The sequence below is a fragment of the Schistocerca cancellata genome, chromosome 3, assembly GCF_023864275.1.
Source record: "Schistocerca cancellata isolate TAMUIC-IGC-003103 chromosome 3, iqSchCanc2.1, whole genome shotgun sequence".
Classification (NCBI taxonomy): domain Eukaryota; kingdom Metazoa; phylum Arthropoda; class Insecta; order Orthoptera; family Acrididae; genus Schistocerca; species Schistocerca cancellata.
Window position 1 is genome coordinate 123,264,009 of NC_064628.1, and position 17,512 is coordinate 123,281,520.

The following is a 17,512-nucleotide window of genomic DNA, read 5'->3' on the forward strand; positions in this document are numbered from 1 at the left end:
TTGTTAACATCGAGTATAGATTTAAGTGTCAGGAAGTCGTTTCTGAAAGTATTTCTATGGAGTGTAGCCATGTATGGAAGTGAAACATGGACGATAACTAGTTTGGACAAGAAGAGAATAGAAGCTTTCGAAATGTGGTGCTACAGAAGAATGCTGAAGATAAGGTTGGTAGATCACGTAACTAATGAGGAGGTATTGAATAGGATTGGGGAGAAGAGAAGTTTGTGGCACAACTTGACTAGAAGAAGGGATCGGTTGGTAGGACATGTTTTGAGGCATCAAGGGATCACAAATTTAGCATTGGAGGGCAGTGTGGAGGGTAAAAATCGTAGAGGGAGACCAAGAGATGAATACACTAAGCAGATTCAGAAGGACGTAGGTTGCAGTAGATACTGGGAGATGAAGAAGCTTGCACAGGATAGAGTGGCATGGAGAGCTGCATCAAACCAGTCTCAGGACTGAAGACCACAACAACAACAACAAGTAGTTCTACGTTCTAGGGGACTCATGACCTCAGATGTTAAGTCCCATAGTGGTAAGAGCCATTTTTTTAAAACAGAATAATAGATAAACAACTGGCAACCGATGGCTATATTAATCTAATAAAAACCTCGATGTATCTGACTGGGGGGCGGGAGGAAAGATGCAAGTAAATTAATTTTTTTGGAAATTTGTGGTAAGTTCCTATGGGACCAAACAGCTCAGGTATCGGTCCCTAGGCTTACACACTACTTAATCTAACTTACGCTAAGGACAACACACACACATGCCCGACGGAGGACTCGAACCTCAGACGGGGGGGGAGCCGTGCGAACCGTGGCAAGGCGCCCTCAGACCGCGCGACAAACCCGCGCGGCCAGTAAACTAATTACAATTGGAAAGTGTCCACTGATTTTCATAATGGTAATCGAAAATATATAGTACTACAGAAAACTATATGTCACATCTGTAGTCATAATTGAAATCAGCCGTTCATTACGTTAAAATTCAAGTCTTCAGGGTGAAGTTTGAAGTAATCGGATTATTTTAAACTTGTTTTGATGCCCCTACGCATTGTCTCAAGGCTGCGGCTCGATCTCGCCATACTAACTGCACGTGGTTGTTCAAGTGGCTGTGAAACGGATCATTGGAGGAACCAACGACACCTGTCAGCGGCTACCTTCAGATTAGCTTGAAAATTTTCTTATTCCCCAACGCATCAGCTCAGGCGGCTCAGCAGATGACGGCTCTCGCGTAGAAGTCTGGCAGTGCAGGCTCCCGAAGATTGCTATGACGGTTAGGAATTTGGAAATTTGTAGTAAGTTTCTATGGGACCAAAGTGCTGACGTCAACGGTCCCAAGGCGTACACACACTACTTAATCTAGCTTAAACTAACTTACGCTAAGGACAACACACACACACACACACACACACACACACACATGCCCGAGGGAGGACTCGAACCTCCAACGGGGGCAGCCGCGCGAACCGTGGCAAGGCGCCGAAGACCACGCGGCTACCGCGCGCGGCTGCTATGACGGCTGCAGATGACGTGAAGTCTGATTTCTGAATGACTGTTAATTAAAAGAAAACCTCACATTGTCACCTCTACTGTTTCTCATTGACTTTAGATTGGCTCTGCTCTAGACTTTCCCAGTGCCTACTGATCAAGCTGCTTGTTTCAAAACACTAGACCCCTGCTGCTAGGTGGTGAACCAATAACTTGCATCCTATTACCGTCTACGGACCGGCCCGATAACTGAGTGGTCAGCGTGACGGATTGCCGTCCTACGGGCCCGGGTTCGATTCCGTCTGCCTCGGGGGTTTTCTCCACTCAGGGAGTGGGTGTTGTGTTGTCTTCACCATCATTTCATCCCCATCCGGCGCGCAGGTCGCCCAATGCGGCGTCGAATGTAATAAGACCTGTACCAAGGCGTCCGGACCTGTCCCTAAGGGGCCTCCCGGCCAATGACGCCAAAAGCTTATTTCCATTTTTCCCTCTACGGAAAAAAGTCGCATTATTCTCTGTCTCTTTCTTCGACATATGAGGTGCTCTGCATTGTCACGATCCATTATCTCTTTCTAATTTAGAATGCTGGCATGTTTTATACTGTGTAAACATTTGTTTTTTATAGAGCCAAAACGTTTGGCAGTCTCACGTTTTCAAAGGCCCAGGACCATGGGACCCCATATCAGTCTCCAAGATGCTTTTTAGGAAACGGCGAGCTTTCTGCTAAAAAGAGCGAGCCTCCTCAGTGCACCTCCAGGTCATAAATGTTTTTGCCAGCATTTCGCGCTGTGGGAGATGTTGCTTGTGTTCTATACAAAGCGTGAAGTAATGCGGCTGTGCTCCAGTGCAGTAGCTGTTGGATAATGGGCCACTGACTCAATTTGCAGGCGATGCAGTTATCTACAGTGGAATCTTTCTGAAAAAAAGAAAACTGCACGTGTTTTCATTCAAATCTTAATACGATTTCAACAAGGTAAACAGATTGATGATTTGCTTTAAATATCACACATGTAAAACTGTGCACTTAACAAAACGAATTAACGTAGTATCCTATGAGTGCCATATCAATGAGTTCACATATGGAATTGGAATCGAATGCATACGAATACCTGGGTATAAAAATTTGTAGGGATATGAAACGAGTAAATCGCATACAGTCGGACACTGAAGTCTACATAAACCATAAAAATAACACTTGCAGTCGAAATAAATCAAGAAAATGTGTTGTATTCACTTTCTGTGACATAAACAGACATGTTAGGAACTGAAAAACAACATATACACTGCTAATTAATAATAATTACATATACTGACTTCTTGAGCATGCCGGCCAGTGTGGCCGAGCGGTTCTAAGCGCTACAGTCTGGAACCACGCGACCACTACGGTCGCAAGTTCGAATCCTGCCTCGGGCATGGATGTATGTGATGTCTTTAGGTTAGTCAGGTTTAAATAGTTCTAAGTTCTAGGGGACTGATGACCTCAGAAGTTAAGTCCCATAGTGCTCAGAGTGATTTGAACCACTTTTGATAATCCCTAGTTAGTGGTACAATGCACTTCACAGTGGCTTGCAGAGTACTGATATAGATCTAGATGTAGATTAAAACTGTGTGTCGAACCTGATTTCAACCCGGAACTTTGCCTTTCGCAGGTAGTGCTCTTACTGAGTGAGATGTCCAGCCACGATTCACGACCCACCAAGACAGTTCCACTTCTACAAGTTTATTTCTCTTATTTTCCAAACTTCCTCATTCCTCTCCCGATAGTATGCTGTCAAACAACATGGTTCAGTCACGTTAATGTAATCGCCATCTATGTTCGACGTCAACGTGCAATAATCACTAAAAAAAAATGGGTCTAAGCACTATGGCACTTAACATCTGAGGTCATCAGTCCCCTAGATTTAGAACTACTTAACCTAACTAACCTAACGACATCACAAACATCGATGCCCGAGGCAGGATTCGAACCTGCGACCGTAGCAATAGCGCGGTTCCGGACTAAAGCGCCTAGTACCGCTCGGCCACAGCGGCCGGCAATGATCACTCTCAGACGGCAGGTGGCAGCAGTAGCAGTGGAGGCATATAAAGCCGAAAAGAGTACAGTTGTTGTCGTAATGCGGAAACGGAGCGATTTATCTGACGTCCAAAAGGGCATGATCATTCGCTTTCCGGAGAAGGCTGGGAACATTTTCGACGCGGGTAACTTTATAAACAGCGTGTCCCCGAATTTAAAGTATACTATGCATACAAAATGGCGCTATCCAAAAGTGGCGTCGAGACAACTGCGGCGCATCACGGGCCATAGAGGACAGGGGTGAACGACGGTTTCGGAGATGTGTACGAACGAACAGACGTGCAACTGTTGGGCAACTCATCGCCTAGATGAACCAAGGGGCTACCAAAAACGACCGTGCAGCGAACGTTGCTGCGTATGGGTCTCCACAACAGGCGCCTGGGTCATGAGCCCATACTGACTGCTACTAAAATTTGCACACCAAACCGCAACTGGACGTTCACGGAATAGCCACAGGTTGCCTTCTCAGATGAACCACGTTTTACGCTCCATCATAAAGATGGTTGTTGACGTGTACGTTGTGAAACGAGTGAAAGACGAGGGATTCAGGCCGGAGGAGGAAGTTTGATGGTCTGGGGAATGTTTTCATGGCATTCGCTGCGTGTTCTCGTCATTTAAAGGCAACAGGAGTATGCATAACCTCGCGGATCGTGTCCACCTCTCCTTGCGTTTTGTTTTGTCCTCGACACAATGGCATCTACCAGCAAGATAACCCAACGTCACACACAGCTCCCAGTGTACGTGCGTGGTTCGAAGGGCTTCAGGATGAGCTTACAATAAATCCGTCGCCACCAAACTCCCCAGATTTAAACCCAACTGAGAATTAGTAGGACTAGCCCGCCCGGTTAGCCGAGCGGTCTAACGCACGGCTTTCCGGAGTGGGAAGACGCGCCTGGTCCCCGGCACAAATCCGCCCGGCGAACTTGTGTCGAGCTCCGGTGAGCTGGCCAGTCTGTTGATGGTTTTTAGGCGGTTTTCCAACTGCCTCGGCGAATGCTGGCTGGTTCACCTTATTCCGCCTCAGCTACACTATGTCGGCGATTGCTGAGAAAACAAGTTCTTCACGTACGCGTACACCACCATTTCTCTACCACGCAAACATAGGGGTTACACTCGCCTGGTGTGAGACGTTCCCTGGAGGGTCCACCGGAGGCCGAACCGCACAATAACCCTGGGTTCGGTGTGGGGGCGGCCGAGGGGTGAAGTGGACTGCGGTAGTCGTCGTGGGGTTGTGGACCACTGCCGCTGCGGCGGGGGCGGAGCCTCTCCGTCGTTTCTAGGTCCCCGGTTAACATACAATACAATACATACAATTTGTAGGACTACGGCGATCTGGCTCTTCGCATCATGGCTTTTCAACCGCGAAACCTTGTACGGCTGGCCACGGCAGTGGAGTCGGCACAGCTCCATAACCCTTTTGGTACCTTACAGAACCTCACTCACTGTCTTCTTGCTCATCCGCGTTACAAAATGTCGTTATTTAGGCTACTGACATGTGATCATATTAATGTGACTGGACGGTGTATTTCACGACATGCTTTAATTTCCGCCTCGGCCAGCATTTCGCGCCAGCGTGGCTCAGGCCCTGCCGTCGCACCAGAGGGCCTGGGTACCAGTTAGATAGCAAACGTAGCGCCAAGTTGCCGTTTACTATAGCGGTGAAGAACAGCTAAGGCCAGTTGAAAGTATGAGACTGAATGAGCGACATCTTCAGGGAGCCGGCGCAAGGCCCCTGTGGGAAGTGATTGACAAGTGTACTGTGCGTCACCTGCGCTAGTGCCGAAAGTGTTTGGTAGCGGCGAGCTTATCCAGGATGTGCCTAATCAAGACGGCTCCGTGTGGCGGAGTAAGGACGACCACTGATCGATGAGAGTAGGCGCGTGAAACAAAGAGGCAGCTGGAATCCACCAGTGAAAGAGAAAAGGATGCTCACCAGTGCCGACTGGAGTCGAAAGTGATAGCATAGAGGCAGCATGTGCGCGGACCGTTAACGCTGACTATGGCCTGCTCTCAATGCAAGACTTCATTTGGCTGGAGCAGCAGACGGTTCTGGCGTCCGTAGGTCCAGAGAATACGGCAGCTGGGAGGCAAGAACCGTTTGTGGGAGAAATATTTCAGTTACGACGAGTGGAAGGCTGTGCATCAGAGTGACTTATGTCATTTTATTGTGCCGACCTTAGGGTCTGTGGTGGCATTACTGTACTGTCACAGTTTGAACTGATGACTCGGTGGGACTACTACTGTTCTGTAATTTGAGGAGTAGTCTGTTGTATTGTGATAAAACATGGTGTGGCCTGTGAGGCGTGGATATTGTGAATTATCTGTGGAAATGTATGTAAGTAGTGCTTTGATATTATAAAGCAGGCCTTGATAACTGACGAATGTGTGGTTATTGTATGAATGTTTCAAATGGCTCTGAGCACTATGCGACCTAACTTCTGAGGTCATCAGTCGCCTAGAACTTAAAACTAATTAAACCTAACTAACCTAAGGACATCACAGACATCCATGCCCGAGGCAGGATTCGAACCTGCGACCGTAGCGATCGCTCGGCTCCAGACTGCAGCGCCTAGAACCGCACGGCCACTCCGGCCGGCGGTTATTGTATGACTGCAGCTGTATATGTCATCTTTATTTGCTTATGGTGTTGGTCGTAGCGGGGTGTCCTTGTGCTAGCTTGTTGAGTGGTATGTGATGTTGCAGGTAATACTGAGTGCCCCTTTTGTAAAAGTAATCTCTCTGGACCGAGGTGACGTTATATATCCATTAGGCTAAGATTTTATAACTGCATATTCATATGTGCCTCTCTAGAACGTTTGTCATTATTACGGGACGCGAGCTTATTTTCCTAAATGTTTATATTATGATATCAGTTATTACGTCATTTGGGATAATTAAGCACGAACTTGTGGTTTGTTTTGTCCTATGCATCCAATATGGCAATTGCATGGTTCACAACGCTAATAAAATTAAATTTCAGTTGGTTACGAGTCCACGTTTGTTCTGCCTCTAGCCAAACTTTACTCACTTTTTTTGTTCTAATTCCGAGTAGCCGACCAAAGCACTTGTGTACCATTATTAATACTGCCTGTTTATCTTTATTCACCTGAACTTTGGAGGTACTCTACGGTGAAGAATTACTTTTTGTTGCAGGAAATCTGTAACATCTGAAGATGCTGCTTTACCAGTAGAAGTGACAAGGAAAACATTTTTATTAAATGGATTCACAGTATTCTAATCGTTTTAGTGACATTGAAGGGCTGCCGTTTCAGAACCGTCGCTGGCATAGAAACAAAACAAAGACAACACTACGATTTGCCTATATTTCCTAAGACAACCCAAACCATCGCCTTTGCAATAAGATTATCCATATTTGATGTACAGTTATACAGGCTTCCTCTCCTAAGAGTCGTCAGGTGCAGTTTCTCTGGTGTTTTGGGCTGATATCTACAATTTCGTTTTTGCAATGTGTGGCTGGAGTAGGCCCAAACAAATACTGCTCATCACGTGGTTCATGCGACGACCGGTGTCTACGGAGTGCGTCGGTTACAAATAAAATGATTTTTAAACGGACAGAACGTTCTCAGATTAGTACCGTCTTATATTAGTTTTAGCGATATGTATTAACAGGGACAGTAAAACACGAGGAATAACCAGTAATGCAGCGGCGACAGCAGTGTGCTGGCCCTTGCTGACTGCTACCGCCATACCGAAGTGCATTGCCCGGTCGCTGTTGGAGTACTGATTGTTATTAGGGTTGTACTGTTCCAGTTGATATATATCGGTAAAAAGAATATCGTACTAGACTAGTCTGGCAGCGCTCTATCGAATGGGGAAGTAAAATTCCGATTTAAAAATCACTTTGTCCGAAACGGCAAACAAATCGACGCATTCCGTTAACGCTGACGTGATGCGCAGAATATCTTTGGCTGATGCTAAATACACGTCACAAAAACGAAGTTACAGGTATGTGCCGAAACACCAGAGACAATGCGCCTGACGACACATAGAAGAGAGACCCGGTATCAGGCAACTTTATGAGGGTAATTTACTCATACACGCTTATCTGTTTCCACCTGGCAACCTTTCGCTTTTGCCTGGAAGGAAGTAGACAACCTTAATTTGTGGTTTCATTTGCATCTACTGACTGGTGCCAAATGTTTTGAGAAAATCCATAACACTAACTATCCAACAAATTTCATAGAATAATGTTAATTAAAAATAGCTGCGAAGGGTTATGGGGTGGCAACCTTGGCAAGTTTTACTTATTTATACATGTGTTGTTGTTGTTGTTGTGGTCTTCAGTCCTGAGACTGGTTTGATGCAGCTCTCCATGCTACTCTATCCTGTGCAAGCTTCTTCATCTCCCAGTACCTACTGCAACCTACATCCTTCTGAATCTGCTTAGTGTATTCATCTCTTGGTCTCCCCCTACGATTTTTACCCTCCACGCTGCCCTCCAATACTAAATTGGTGATCCCTTGATGCCTCAGAACATGTCCTACCAACCGATCCCTTCTTCTGGTCAAGTTGTGCCACAAACTTCTCTTCTCCCCAATCGTATTCAATACTTCTTCATTAGTTATATGATCTACCCATCTAATCTTCAGCATTCTTCTGTAGCACCACATTTCGAAAGCTTCTATTCTTGTCTAAACTATTTACCGTCCATGTTTCACTACCATACATGGCTACACTCCATACAAATACTTTCAGAAATGACTTCCTGACACTTAAATCTATACTCGATGTTAACAAATTTCTCTTCTTCAGAAACGCTTTCCTTGCCATTGCCAGTCTACATTTTATATCCACTCTACTTCGACCATCATCAGTTATTTTGCTCCCCAAATAGCAAAACTCCTTTACTACTTTAAGTGTCTCATTTCCTAATCTAATTCCCTCAGCATCACCCGACTTAATTCGACTACATTCCATTATCCTCGTTTTGCTTTTGTTGATGTTCATCTTATATCCTCCCTTCAAGACACCATCCATTCCGTTCAACTGCTCTTCCAAGTCCTTTGCTGTCTCTGACAGAATTACAATGTCATCGGCGAACCTCAAAGTTTTTATTTCTTCTCCATGGATTTTAATACCTACTCCGAATTTTTCTTTTGTTTCCTTTACTGCTTGCTCAATATACAGATTGAATAACATCGGGGAGAGGCTACAACCCTGTCTTACTCCCTTCCCAACCACTGCTTCCCTTTCATGTCCCTCGACTCTTATAACTGCCATCTGGTTTCTGTACAAATTGTAAATAGCCTTTCGCTCCCTGTATTTTACCCCTGCCACATTTAGAATTTGAAAGAGAGTATTCCAGTCAACATTGTCAAAAGCTTTCTCTAAGTCTACAAATGCTAGAAACGTAGGTTTGCCTTTCCTTAATCTTTCTTCTAAGATAAGTCGTATGGTCAGTATTGCCTCACGTGTTCCAGTATTTCTACGGAATCCAAACTGATCTTCCCCGAGGTCGGCTTCTACTAGTTTTTCCATTCGTCTGTAAAGAATTCGTGTTAGAATTTTGCAGCTGTGGCTTATTAAACTGATAGTTCGGTAATTTTCACATCTGTCAACACCTGCTTTCTTTGGGATTGGAATTATTATATTCTTCTTGAAGTCTGAGGGTATTTCGCCTGTTTCATACATCTTGGTCACCAGATGGTAAGAGTTTCGTCAGGACTGGCTCTCCCAAGGCCGTCAGTAGTTCCAGTGGAATGTTGTCTACTCCGGGGGCATTGTTTCTACTCAGGTCTTTCAGTGCTCTGTCAAACTCTTCACGCAGTATCGTATCTCCCATTTCATCTTCATCTACACCCTCTTCCATTTCCATAATATTGACCTCAAGTGCATCGCCCTTGTATAGACCCTCTATATACTCCTTCCACCTTTCTGCTTTCCCTACTTTGCTTAGAACTGGGTTTCCATCTGAGCTCTTGATGTTCATACAAGTGGTTCTCTTATCTCCAAAGGTCTCTTTAATTTTACTGTAGGCAGTATCTACCTTACCCCTAGTGAGATAAGCCTCTACATCCTTACATTTGCCCTCTAGCCATCCCTGCTTAGCCATTTTGCACTTCCTGTCGATCTCATTTTTGAGACGTTTGTATTCCTTTTTGCCTGCTTCATTTACTGCATTTTTATATTTTCTCCTTTCATCAATTAAATTCAATATTTCTTCTGTTACCCAAGGATTTCTACTAGCCCTCGTCTTTTTACCTACTTGATCCTCTGCTGCCTTCACTACTTCATCCCTCAAAGCTACCCATTCTTATTCTACTGTATTTCTTTCCCCCATTCCTGTCAATTGTTCCCTTATGCTCTCCCTGAAACTCTGTACTACCTCTGGTTCTTTCAGTTTATCCAGGTTCCATCTCCTAAAATTCCCACCTTTTTTAAGTTTCTTCAGTTTTAATCTACAGGTCATAACCAATAGATTGTGGTCAGAGTCCACATCTGCCCCTGGAAATGTCTTACAATTTAAAACCTGGTTCCTAAATCTCTGTCTTACCATTATATAATCTATCTGATACCTTTTAGTATCTCCAGGGTGCTTCCATGTATACAACCTTCTATCATGATTCTTAAACCAAGTGTTAGCTATGATTAAGTTGTGCTCTGAGCAAAATTCTACCAGGCGGCTTCCTCTTTCATTTCTTACCCCCAATCCATATTCACCTACTACGTTTCCTTCTCTCCCTTTTCCTACTCGAATTCCAGTCACCCATGACTATTAAATTTTCGTCTCCCTTCACTATCTGAATAATTTCTTTTATTTCATCATACATTTCTTCAATTTCTTCGTCATCTGCAGAGCTAGTTGGCATATAAACTTGTACTACTGTAGTAGGTGTTGGCTTCGTATCTATCTTGGCCACAATAATGCGTTCACTATGCTGTTTGTAGTAGCTTACCCGCATTCCTATTTTCCTATTCATTATTAAACCTACTCCTGCATTACCCCTATCTGATTTTGTGTTTATAACCCTGTAGTCACCTGACCAGAAGTCTTGTTCCTCCTGCCACCGAACTTCACTAATTCCCACTATATCTAACTTTAACCTATCCATTTCCCTTTTTAAATTTTCTAACCTACCTGCCCGATTAAGGGATCTGACATTCCACGCTCCGATCCGTAGAACGCCAGTTTTCTTTCTCCTGATAACGACATCCTCTTGAGTAGTCCCCGCCCGGAGATCCGAATGGGGGACTATTTTACCTCCGGAATATTTTACCCAAGAGGACGCCATCATCATTTAATCATACAGTAAAGCTGCATGCCCTCGGGAAAAATTACGGCCGTAGTTTCCCCTTGCTTTCAGCCGTTCGCAGTACCAGCACAGCAAGGCCGTTTTGGTTATTGTTACAAAGCCAGATCAGTCAGTCATCCAGAATGTTGCCCTTGCAGCTACTGAAAAGGCTGCTGCCCCTCTTCAGGAACCACACGTTTGTCTGGCCTCTCAACAGATACCCCTCCGTTGTGGTTGTACCTACGGTACGGCTATCTGTATCGCTGAGGCACGCAAGCCTCCCCACCAACGGCAAGGTCCATGGTTCATGGGGGGATTTATACATTACATTGTATATTGTATATTACATTGTATAGTGTATATTACATTGTATTACATTCTATTGCATTGTATATTACATTTATTTATACATTACATTGTATATTTTATACATTACATTGTATAAAATATTCATTTTATAAGGAAGCACGATGAGGGAAGGTCGATGTAAGTCGAGTCTTAGACGTGCGCGAGTATTTGATCACTGAAAAGTATATACGCCTGCCACTTGCCACAGCAGGAGTATATAAAATCCCTTGCACAAACGGTCGTATGTACGTAGAAATTACGAAAAAGCGGCATTAACACCCGATTTAAGAGCAAGTGTCGTCTGGGAAGCAGATAAATTGGCAGTAACCTACCATGCACGGGGCCAAAGGAGACATCAAATTTGTTCCTTCATCACGATGGTTTATCAACATCCGATCATTTCTGTGCTAGTATGTACAGAAAGGCTGTAGAAATTCGAAAGCACAAAAAATCCTTAACGTAAAAGAAGAATTGAAAGTAGACAAGCTGTGGACCTTAGTGCAAAATAAAGTACACAGCGCCGACTCCATGCCCGAGGCAGGATTCGAACCTGTGACCGTAGCGGTCGCGCGGTTCCAGACTGATGCGCCTAGAACCGCTCTGCCACACCGCCCGGCTCAAAAACTGACAGTTGCTTGAGTACATATAAACAGTTCGGCTTGTTGAGATTTATGAAGTTTATACCGCTGATTCTTCATAGCCTCTGACGATGCCTTCAGCGTTACACAGAGAAATATACCACGGCCTGATGCCCACAAAGCAAAATTCTCCAAGAAAGCTAATATTGGCCGTGGGAGCCTCCATTTTATGATTGTCTGGTCACAGCTACTTGTGTGTTCAGTTCACATAGCAAATACCTGCACAATTAAGATAATTATGTAGAAAAATAGTAAAAGTTTCGTAAAAAAGACATTATCACCATTCGGTGAGTGCGCGCTTGCGGTGCGCATATCTTTGTCTTTGTGGTGTGACGGGGAAGTGGTCTACCGTATGTGTCTTCCCCTTTCTTCAGAATTGACTTTCTCGATGACTTGATTAGATATCTTTAGCGAGTTCAGATCGGGGTATTTAGTTAAGGTATGGATAGAAAACTATGCTGTCACCAACCTTAATGGCGTACTGAAGTATCAGTTCGTTTTAACCTCTTGACAAATCACCATCGACTTAAAAGGATTTTGACAGTGGTTATTTTACTAAAACTTAGCCTTGTAGCCATGTACGAGGATGCCAAATGTTGTTCGTCGGCTGATTTCAACAATAAAAAATCTTGCGTGAGCGTCTGAGTAAATCCACGAATTCACCCTCTCGAACGAGAAACTGAATCAATGTAATCAGTTTGATTGGCTTACCTCCAACTACCAGATAATATCGTTCTTTTCATAGTGATATTTTTTTCTGTTGGAATTAGCGACACATCTGGTCTGCATTTTTATTATCGATACAACACAGCTGAGTGTCTGATAGTGCTGGGTACCAAATCAGTCGCTTACAAGTAAACCATAGTTGCGTTCTTCTGGAGTAGTTTCCAGAAATAAATTTGAAATCGGGCCGGTATATTTTGTGGGATCCATAACCAAGTTCTGCAGTTATGTTGCATTGAACATTCGATAACATTCTGTAAAATATTGATTATTCATTGCTACTGTAGAGTAATCTTGAAGCTGTGAGAAAGGAGGGCAGGCGCTCCAAGGCGCGGAAGCAGAGACGATGCTGAGGGCAGACGAAACTAGGAGTGATATTGTTACATGGCGTAAACTGTAAGGTCAGAGCCTTGCGAAAATGCAGACGCCCCCAGACGCGGTCCTAGGGCGCTAGTTACTCTTCAAGGAATTAACATGTAACTTCATATGTCGTCTATACGCTGTGGTAGGTTGCCACCGTAGAACTTTGTAACCAACAGGCACGTATTAGCGTATAAAGCCAGCCTGGTAGCAGCCCTGAGAACAGCAACGTCAGTAGGCTCACAAGGGTTAGAAAGAGAGCGAAAACCTCAAAAAACTGTTGACCCAGCAGTCCCTACTCTGGGGAGCCCGAGGGGTGGGGCTAAATGATGTATAACAATGATGTTGCAAGCCTTATTTGGCAGAGGAGTTACGTTCAGCTGAACAATGTTGATGCCAAATGCGGACTTAGTACAACTGCATTAACATCCCGCCTTAGGAGCAGAAGAGGGGACCTAACTAAACCGTGATTGGCAGGCGCCTGCAAGAGACCTGCGGGATTGGCTGGGTGGGAAAAACAGTGCCCCCACGCGATTCTTTAAAACCCTACATTCCGCATTTGGCGGAGTTCTCAGTCAGACGATCTGGGCGCCGAATCCGCGTCCGTCGACTTCAGCCTCGGTACAGCTCCGCGTAAGTCTGCTCTCTCTCTCCCTCTTGGAGTGCCTCAGTGAACACTGTCACATTCGTTACGGTTTGTTTTGCAACTAAGCTGTTGCCTTAAGATGCTGCTAGTGTTTGCTACTGTGGTTAGCATACAGTTCTGGGACTTCTGCACTGGCTTCTGTTGTAACAGTCTTATTCATGCTTTTTCTAACCCTAGAACTAGCCTCCAGTGTATTAGTTAGACCTGTCTGGAATAAACAACTATTTCAAAACCCTGTTTGTCCAAGAGTCTTCACAACGGGTTCCCTACAGAGTCTCACCACCTGCATTTCTAGTAAACGCCTGTACCAGTGTTGGCTCAGATAGAACAAAACAATCAAATGCCGTCACTGTGAATTGTCCTTCTGCCTTCTGCTCTGTACCGGTCGGGAACGCAGACTGACCAGTAACCCCTTTTCTCCTTCTCCCATCTATGTCCGACAACTCACTCATCTGTCAACAAAATTTACACCATATGTACTATTATTACTCCTTAAAGCAAGTTAGGTGTAAGGTTAACCAGTTGAAGGAGGAGTTTGGGAAGAATGTGGCATCTACATCTACATCTACATCCATACTCCGCAAGCCACCTGACGGTGTGTGGCGGAGGGTACCTTCAGTACCTCTATCGGTTCTCCCTTCTATTCCAGTCTCGTATTGTTCGTGGAAAGAAGGATTGTCGGTATGCCTCTGTGTGGGCTCTAATCTCTCTGATTTTATCCTCATGGTCTCTTCGCGAGATATACGTAGGAGGGAGCAATATACTGCTTGACTCTTCGGTGAAGGTATGTTCTCGAAACTTTGACAAAAGCCCGTACCGAGCTACTGAGCGTCTCTCCTGCAGAGTCTTCCACTGGAGTTTATCTATCATCTCCGTAACGCTTTCGCGATTACTAAATGATCCTGTAACGAAGCGCGCTGCTCTCCGTTGGATCTTCTCTATGTCTTGTATCAACCCTATCTGGTACGGATCCCACACTGCTGAGCAGTATTCAAGCAGTGGGCAAACAAGCGTACTGTAACCTATTTCCTTTGTTTTCGGATTGCATTTCCTTAGGATTCTTCCAATGAATCTCAGTCTGGCATCTGCTTTACCGACAATCATCATTATATGATCATTCCATTTTAAATCACTCCTAATGCGTACTCCCAGATAATTTATGGTATTAACTGCTTCCAGTTGCTGACCTGCTATTTTGTAGCTAAATGATAAAGGATCTATCTTTCTGTGTATTCGCAGCACATTACACTTGTCTACATTGAGATTCAACTGCCATTCCCTGCACCATGCGTCAATTCGCTGCAGATCCTCCTGCATTTCAGTACAATTTTCCATTGTTACAACCTCTCGATACACCACAGCATCATCTGCAAAAAGCCTCAGTGAACTTCCGATGTCATCCACCAGGTCATTTATGTATATTGTGAATAGCAACGGTCCTATGACACTCCCCTGCGGCACACCTGAAATCACTCTTACTTCGGAAGACTTCTCTCCATTGAGAATAACATGCTGCGTCCTGTTATCTAGGAACTCTTCAATCCAATCACACAATTGGTCTGATAGTCCATATGCTCTTACTTTGTTCATTAAACGACTGTGGGGAACTGTATCGAACGCCTTGCGGAAGTCAAGAAACACGGCATCTACCTGTGAACCCGTGTCTATGGCCCTCTGAGTCTCGTGGACGAATAGCGCGAGCTGGGTTTCACATGACCGTCTTTTTCGAAACCCATGCTGATTCCTACAGAGTAGATTTCTCGTCTCCAGAAAAGTCTTTATACTCGAACACAATACGTGTTCCAAAATTCTACAACTGATCGACGTTAGAGATATAGGTCTATAGTTCTGCACATCCGTTCGACGTCCCTTCTTGAAAACGGGGATGACCTGTGCCCTTTTCCAATCTTTTGGCAGACGTGTGAGCAGCGCGGAAGTGGGTTCTCCGTCTCCTGTTGCTGACGAGATGCGACCTGTGACCGGTGTACATGGAAGAGAATGTTTTGCACTGGATGCAAGTAGGAAACGGTGTCTCTGTCGTGCGACAGACAGGCGTGGGAAGCCTCAGCAGCCAGACTGCGTTCCTGACATCTTAATAACGCTACGAACTGTCTGCTCATTTCCCAGATACGGATCTCTGTTAGACTGCCTACCTGAGGTTCAGCTGCAATTAGAGACCGTCCGTTGCACACCCGGCACATTTTGTTACTTTCCACACAGAGTTGCATCTCTACTCCTCCTTTGGCGGAAGCCACAAAACAGAGTTGGGTACGTTGTGCGAGGTAGCAAGTTTTTGCTTGGCAGTTTCTGTTCCCACGGCGAGGCTGCTCTTCAACCAAGAGCGACATGCACGAACTGTAAAAACTGAACTGTCCTTACGGGAAATTGGTCTTTAAATTTGAAATAAATGAATAAGCTCTGCGGCTGTTATTCTCCCTTTTCGACGATTCTTCCTAGATCTAGACACCGATGTCGATATTACGCCATTACTGGAGATCAATTACTTCACTTCACTATGAATTATCAAACTACGTGCAGTAAGTCTCGCACTGAATTAAACAACCGTCTTGTGCGATACTCTCATCTGATCTTCATCGTTAACAATTACAAAACGGTAGGTATGAGTAGGCAGAAAGTTCCAGTACTGTTTCGTATGACTCCGTTCATCAATCAATAACGTGAATCACACCTGTCAACTGCAGAGGGAACAACTTGATGAGAGGGATCAGCTTCGTGGTTTGTAAACGGCTGTCAGATGGGCCACAGTGGGACACCAGTCGACATTTCAATGTAGAACTGTACAACCGGTGCGGCATCATACCATACAGAGTCACCTCCTGTCGTTGGGGTACGGAAACCACCACCCACACGTGTACACCTGCTCACCGTACGTTACGGAACACAGGGGCTCAGTGCATCTCCATTAGACGACTGGAGTGTGACAAAAGATAGTAAACGTTGAAAAACTCGCGTGGCGCTATATCCTAGATTCCAGCAAGGGACCGCTTGGGCATATGCTTCAGGTATTGTCGTCGGCGACATGTTTATATGGGACGCGATGGAACCACAGATATACCGGGGTAAAAGGGCGTACCACTCGCTAGTAGTCTGCTCTCTCCAACTCAGATGCCTATGTTTCATCAGTTGCATATTGTTTTTTCACCCATCTTCGTTAATCTCGACGTTGACGATACATAGAATATAAGTGTCATGTAATACACTACTGGAAATGGAAAAAAGAACACATTGACACCGGTGTGTCAGACCCACCATACTTGCTCCGGACACTGCGAGAGGGCTGTACAAGCAATGATCACACGCACGGCACAGCGGACACACGAGGAACCGCGGTGTTGGCCGTCGAATGGCGCTAGCTGCGCAGCATTTGTGCACCGCCGCCGTCAGTGTCAGCCAGTTTGCCGTGGCATACGGAGCTCCATCGCAGTCTTTAACACTGGTAGCATGCCGCGACAGCGTGGACGTGAACCGTATGTGCAGTTGACGGACTTTGAGCGAGGGCGTATAGTGGGCATGCGGGAGGCCGGGTGGACGTACCGCCGAATTGCTCAACACGTGGGGCGTGAGGTCTCCACAGTACATCGATGTTGTCGCCAGTGGTCGGCGGAAGGTGCACGTGCCCGTCGACCTGGGACCGGACCGCAGCGACGCACGGATGCACGCCAAGACCGTAGGATCCTACGCAGTGCAGTAGGGGACCGCACCGCCACTTCCCAGCAAATTAGGGACACTGTTGCTCCTGGGGTATCGGCGACGACCATTCGCAAGCGTCTCCATGAAGCTGGGCTACGGTCCCGCACACCGTTAGGCCGTCTTCCGCTCACGCCCCAACATCGTGCAGCCCGCCTCCAGTGGTGTCGCGACAGGCGTGAATGGAGGGACGAATGGAGACGTGTCGTCTTCAGCGATGAGAGTCGCTTCTGCCTTGGTGCCAATGATGGTCGTATGCGTGTTTGGCGCCG